This window comes from Bidens hawaiensis, unplaced genomic scaffold (assembly GCF_021521415.1).
Source record: "Bidens hawaiensis isolate Kalapana, Puna unplaced genomic scaffold, B.hawaiensis_p1.1 tig00041930_1, whole genome shotgun sequence".
Lineage (NCBI taxonomy): Eukaryota > Viridiplantae > Streptophyta > Magnoliopsida > Asterales > Asteraceae > Bidens > Bidens hawaiensis.
The window spans coordinates 82,964-89,454 of NW_027497438.1; the positions used below are offsets into that span (position 1 = coordinate 82,964).

Genomic DNA, 6,491 nt, shown 5'->3' on the forward strand with positions numbered 1-6,491 from the left:
GTATTTATATCTCCAAAACATGTATTAATATCTCAATTTCATATGGTTAGTGAATGGAAAAGTGACTCGTCGTTAACATAAATAGCTGTTAAAAATATAAATAAAAAAAAGGTTGAATGGGAAAGTAAAGAATTCAATAAACTGTAAAGCCGGCAGTGAAATCTAGAAGAAATAACGAACCTACCCTGCATCATTCGCTATTGGCTCATTCTATTCCCAAATCAAACCAACAACACTTTTAAGCCCAACTTGAGTGTATAGTATTTATATTTAGATCTTTTTATTTTACCTTTTTCAATTTTAAATGTTTTTTCCCCTTCTATTTCACTATTAAATGTATGTTTTAATTCCATGTTGTCGTATAAAACATACACATTCTTTCACGTGCAATTAAATGCACAAACAATGGGTCGAAAAATATTATATAACTCAAAAAACATATCTTAAATATATCAAACTTTTATGTTTTTCTTCTCGATATCCTATACTCATAATTTAAAATATATGGCATGAAGATAAAAAAAATATATTTAACATGTGTATCAAATACTTTATAATTATTCAATAAGAAACATATCTGAGTCAGGTGATCATATATATCGTTGTGGTTCTTGTATGATTTATCAAAGAAAAAAATAAGGATTTCAGAGTAGAAAATAGAGAGGAACATATAGACATTTCAATTGATCATTTAATTTATAAACTCAAAACATAACCTAGTGTCATTCTTATAGGTTTGCAACAAGAAACTAACAAACATATGTGACCACTACTCACTAATGACAAACCCACACTCTTCTAAAACCAACAATAAACAAAATAGGAGAATAATAGAATGTGGTAAATAATTGAGAAGTGGGAAGCAATGCATCATGGTGTTATGTGACACACATCATATGCACATTGTGTCTAAAATCCGAAAAAAAAATCCCCATGCCATGCTTCTTTAAGCTTTACAAAATAACCTCTAAAAATAAATTCATTTAATTTATAGACAATTATCATTTGTGGGACAATGTGATATCAATAGATAGATAGATGATGCATGTTAGGTTATTTATTTATTTTCAAGTTTAAAGTACAAAAGGTAAAAAAAGAAAAAGCAATAAACTATGCATGTGACCAACATTATAAATCCTTCAAAGTTTTGAAAACTTGAAAGACACATGATATTATTATGTTATGAAATATCTTGTCAAGATCAATGATACTATGTATTGAGTGTGTGTTTACTTACACACAGTAGTATGTATAGTTCTGAAAAGGAAACAAAAAACAAGCAGTCACAATATTATTAAAGCTGTATCCAGCCCATTTCCCTCCATAACCCCCAACACCCTCACTCTATATAATCCACCTATCTTCATCTTCACTTATCTCACACTCCCTTCACTCAAAATGACTATTTTACCCTTCACATCCATCATCTTCGTGATCTTGGTCTCTGCCATTGCTGCAACTTCTACACCCACTGTACAAACACTTATTAACCCAAATGATAAAGATCACACCTTTATCACCAAAGATTGCACCCAAAGTCTTTACCAACTCCAAGAAGTTTGAAGGCTCATTGGAGCTTGTTAATCTCCGGTACCATATGGGTCCGGTGTTGTCTTCTCCGATTAATATTTATCTCATTTGGTACGGCAAGTGGGCCCCTACCCAAATGCTGTTGATCAAAGACTTTATATTATCCATCTCCACCACCAACCGCCGTGCAGCGCCGCCGCCCTCCGTCGCTGACTGGTGGCAGACGGTTACCCTTTACACCGACCAAACAAACGCCAACATAGCACGGTCGGTTCTCATCGCCGGTGAATATTCCGATAGGAAGTACACCCATGGGACCCACCTCACCCGCCTGACAATCCAAGACGTCATTGCCTCGTCAGTAAAGTCAGCCCCGTTCCCTGTGAATCACAGGAACGGGGTTTACCTCGTACTGACGTCGGTCGACGTGACGGTAGAGGATTTTTGTAGGGCGGTGTGTGGGTTCCACTACTTTACTTTCCCATCTAAAGTAGGGTACACGCTACCCTATGCTTGGGTGGGGAATTCTGGGAAACAGTGCCCGAAAGTTTGCGCGTACCCGTTTGCTGTCCCTGGGTATATGCGTGGGGGCGGGCCGGGTGCGTTGACCTCACCCAATGGGGATGTTGGGGTCGACGGGATGATTAGTGTGATTGGTCATGAATTGGCTGAGCTGTCGGTGGAACCCATTGGTTAACGCGTGGTATGCGGGGGAGGACCCGACCGCACCGACGGAGATTGGGGATTTGTGTGAGGGGTTATACGGGTCGGGTGGTGGAGGCGGGTACATTGGGGAAGTGATGAAAGACGGGTCGGGTCGGACGTATAATATGAATGGGAGAAGGGGTAGAAAGTTTTTGGTGCAATGGATATGGAGCCCCGTATTGAAGGCTTGTGCGGGACCAAATGCTAAAGATTGATTGGTGGTACAATATGCATGAAGAGTTGTACCGTATGCATGAAGGGTGGTACATACACGTGGGGAGAAGCTAAAATCTTTTATGATGATGAAAAGCCTAAAATTAAGGGGAAAGAATGGATTGATGAGAGTTGAAGGGGAAGTTATGTGTTTCTTAATTTGATTAATAGGTTTTATTTATATAATTCGAATTTTAACTTATTTTTTATATAAAAAAATTCCTTTTTCCTTTAATATTAACACTTGTTGATGTTGAAGTTTTACATGTTGATGATTGCTTTTTCCTTCCAAAGCTTAAAGTTGATGATTAATCATTTAGTTCACTCCAGGATGATAAGAAGTGTTACCTCAAATACAATTAATGTGTTTGCATGTATTTATTCTACATTATACTAAGAGGAGAACTATATAATAAATAGTACATATGTTTTGAGTAAAAATAATTCATAATAAATGTTGATCGGTGATCAATCTAACTATCTATATAATTGTCTACCATGAAATTGTAACAACCCGGGTTTTCGAGCTTATACTTTTATTCGATTCGGTTCAATGTTCGGGTTATTTTTATTAAAAAAAACGTGTTTGTCGAATTAAAAATTGTTTACTTATTAATATATTATTATTAACTTATTATTAAATATATCTTTCTTGTTTTGGTACCTTTAACCCAAACTATTACCTTTTATCCTCTTGTGTACCCATCCTTAAACCCCAAGGTCTAAAATGTAACTTATTATAATAACCTATATCCATATCCTAATACCAAACCCGTTTTTCTAACCAACCCTAAACCCGATTATAACTTGTGCCATAATTCCCGTCATTATTTTGGGAATCAAATCAAGATACGCGTTATTTTTACCCTAATCAGCCAACCGACACTGTTAATTTAGGAAACGCGGTTATATATTATGCGTATCAATGATTCTTTGAGCCGTCCGAAGCTGTTCACCCATATACATAAAATCGTTCACCAAAATACAATTAACCTTGCAGATAGCATCCTTATATCAGCGCCAATCTTAACCCTATAGTTAATTGAATTATGTTTGTTGTTTGTTTGTCTGTTCGCCATCAAACCCGCCGCCCTTGTTCCGATTCAATTCAGCCATCATCGGATCATCATATGTAACATCCTAAAATTCGAATAATAATATTTTATATTTATTGTTATGACGGAAAGTTTACTTGAATTAATAAATAAATGGTAGAATAGTAAAGATGGTAAGATAAGTAGATAAATTAGATGAAGGTAATTTTGGACCAAAAAGGAAAGATGGGCCTTAGGTCCATGTGATTAAGGGAGTATAAATACCCCTTAAACCCTAATCCTTTCCATTTCCATCCATAATATCCATCTTATTCTCCCCACACACACCTAAAATACCCTCTTACAGCCACAAGCTAGAGAGAGATCCAAGACCAAAATCAATCTAAATATAGATAGATCTTCATTATACAAGATAGATACAAGATCGTAGTCCATAAACGAGCTAACCCGAAGTCTAAAAAACGATTAAAGGTACGTTCTTGATCTTAAAGCTTACGTTTTTATGAACGGTTAGCCATGAAACTTGAACGTAGAGTAGATCGGGTCTAGATAAAGCATAAAGTAGCAAACTTGATGATTAAAACGGACTTAATGGACATGTGGTTATATACGGCTCATAGATAAACCCTAGGTCTAGCCTAGAACGTTTTAAAGGTATAAAGGTCTAAGCTTTATGCCTAAAACAGGATAGATCTTGAAGCCGTGATAGTAATGGGTGTAAAACGAGTATGACTGATTATGGTTAAGGGTTAAAAGCTCATGATTTAAACCATAAGATAGTTAACAGTAACCATAAGATAGTTAACAGTGACGAGCAAAAATGATTAGGATGGAGAAATGAGCTGAAAACATTGGACCTGAGGGTTCTCGGCCAAAATTTGTGAATCCATGGTCAACCATGTGATTCTCGGTCAACCTGAGATTTCGGCCAAAACAGGTTCTCGGCCAATAAGTTCTCGGTGAGTTCTCGGTCACGAGTTATCGGTCACAAGTTCTCGGTGGGTTCTCGGTTAAATGGGTTCTCTGTTTTGAGTTCTCGGCCACAGTCCTGTTGGGCCTTGGGCCTGAACCCAAATTGGGCCATAAGAGGGATATTTGGACCTGATTTAAGTAAGCCCAACTTAGAAAATAACTTAAAATGTTAATGGAAAATGTGTTAAGACAGTTAATGGAAACTATTACTTTTTATCCTCTTGTGTACCCATCCTTAAACCCCAAGGTCTAAAATGTAACTTATTATAATAACCTATATCCAGATCCTAATACCAAACCGGTTTTTCTAACCAACCCTAAACCCGATTATAACTTGTGCGATAATTCCTGTCATTATTTTGGGAATCAAATCAAGATACGCGTTATTTTTACCCTAATCAGCCAACCGACACTGTTAATTTAGGAAACACGGTTATATATTATGCGTATCGATAGTTCTTTGAGACGTCCGAAGCTGTTCACCCATATACATAAAATCGTTCACCAAAATACAATTAACCTTGCAGATAGCATCCTTATATCAGCACCAATCTTAACCCTATAGTTAATTGAATTATGTTTGTTGTTTGTTTGTCTGTTCGCCATCAAACCCGCCGCCCTTGTTCCGATTCAATTCAGCCATCATCGGATCATCATATGTAACATCCTAAAATTCGAATAATAATAATTTATATTTATTGTTATGACGGAAAGTTTACTTGAATTAATAAATAAATGGTAGAATAGTAAAGATGGTAAGATAAGTAGATAAATTAGATGGAGGTAATTATGGACCAAAAAGGAAAAATGGGCCTTAGGTCCATGTGATTAAGGGAGTATAAATACCCCTTAAACCCTAATCCTTTCCATTTTCATCCATAATATCCATCTTATTCTCCCGACACACTCCAAACACACACCTAAAATACCCTCTTACGGCCGCAAGCTAGAGAGAGATCCAAAACCAAAATCAATCTAAATATAGATAGATCTTCATTATACAAGATAGATACAAGATCCTAGTCCATAAACGAGCTAACCCGAAGTCTAAAAACGATTAAAGGTACGTTCTTGATCTTAAAGCTTACGTTTTTATGAACGGTTAGCCATGAAACTTGAACGTAGAGTAGATCGGGTCTAGATAAAGCATAAAGTAGCAAACTTGATGATTAAAACGGACTTAATGGACATGTGGTTATATATGGCTCATAGATGAACCCTAGGTCTAGCCTAGAACGTTTTAAAGGTATAAAGGTCTAAGCTTTATGCCTAAAACGGGATAGATCTTGAAGCCGTGATAGTAATGGGTGTAAAACGGGTATGACTGATGATGGTTAAGGGTTAAAAGTTCATGATTTAAACCATAAGATAGTTAACATTGAAGAGCAAAAATGATTAGGATGGAGAAATGAGCTAAAAACATTGGACCTGAGGGTTCTCGGCCAAAATTTGTGAATCCATGGTCAACCATGTGGTTCTCGGTCAATCTGAGATTTCGTCCAAAACAGGTTCTCGGCCAATAAGTTCTCGGTGAGTTCTTGGTCACGAGTTATCGGTCACGAGTTCTCGGTGGGTTCTCGGTCAAATGGGTTCTCTGTTTTGAGTTCTCAGCCACAGTCTTGTTGGGCCTTGGGCCTGAACCCAAATTGGGCCAGAAGAGGGATATTTGGACCTGATTTAAATAAGCCCAGCTTAGAAAATAACTTAAAATGTTAATGGAAAATGTGTTAAGACAGTTAATGGAAACTATTACCTTTTATCCTCTTGTGTACCCATCCTTAAACCCCAAGGTCTAAAATGTAACTTATTATAATAACCTATATCCAGATCCTAATACCAAACCCGTTTTTCTAACCAACCCTAAACCCGATTATAACTTGTGCCATAATTCCCTTCATTATTTTGGGTATCAAATCAAGATACGCGTTATTTTTACCCTAATCAGCCAACCGACACTGTTAATTTAGGAAACGCGGTTATATATTATGCGTATCGATGATTCTTTGAGCCGTCCGA

The 6,491-nt window shown here is 36.7% G+C and overlaps 1 pseudogene; it reads left to right on the top strand.

The window, feature by feature from the left end:
- Positions 1-1,206: 1,206 nt before the first annotated feature.
- On the top strand, positions 1,207-2,865 carry LOC143593328 (protein EXORDIUM-like 5 pseudogene; annotated as a pseudogene).
- Positions 2,866-6,491: the final 3,626 nt, after the last annotated feature.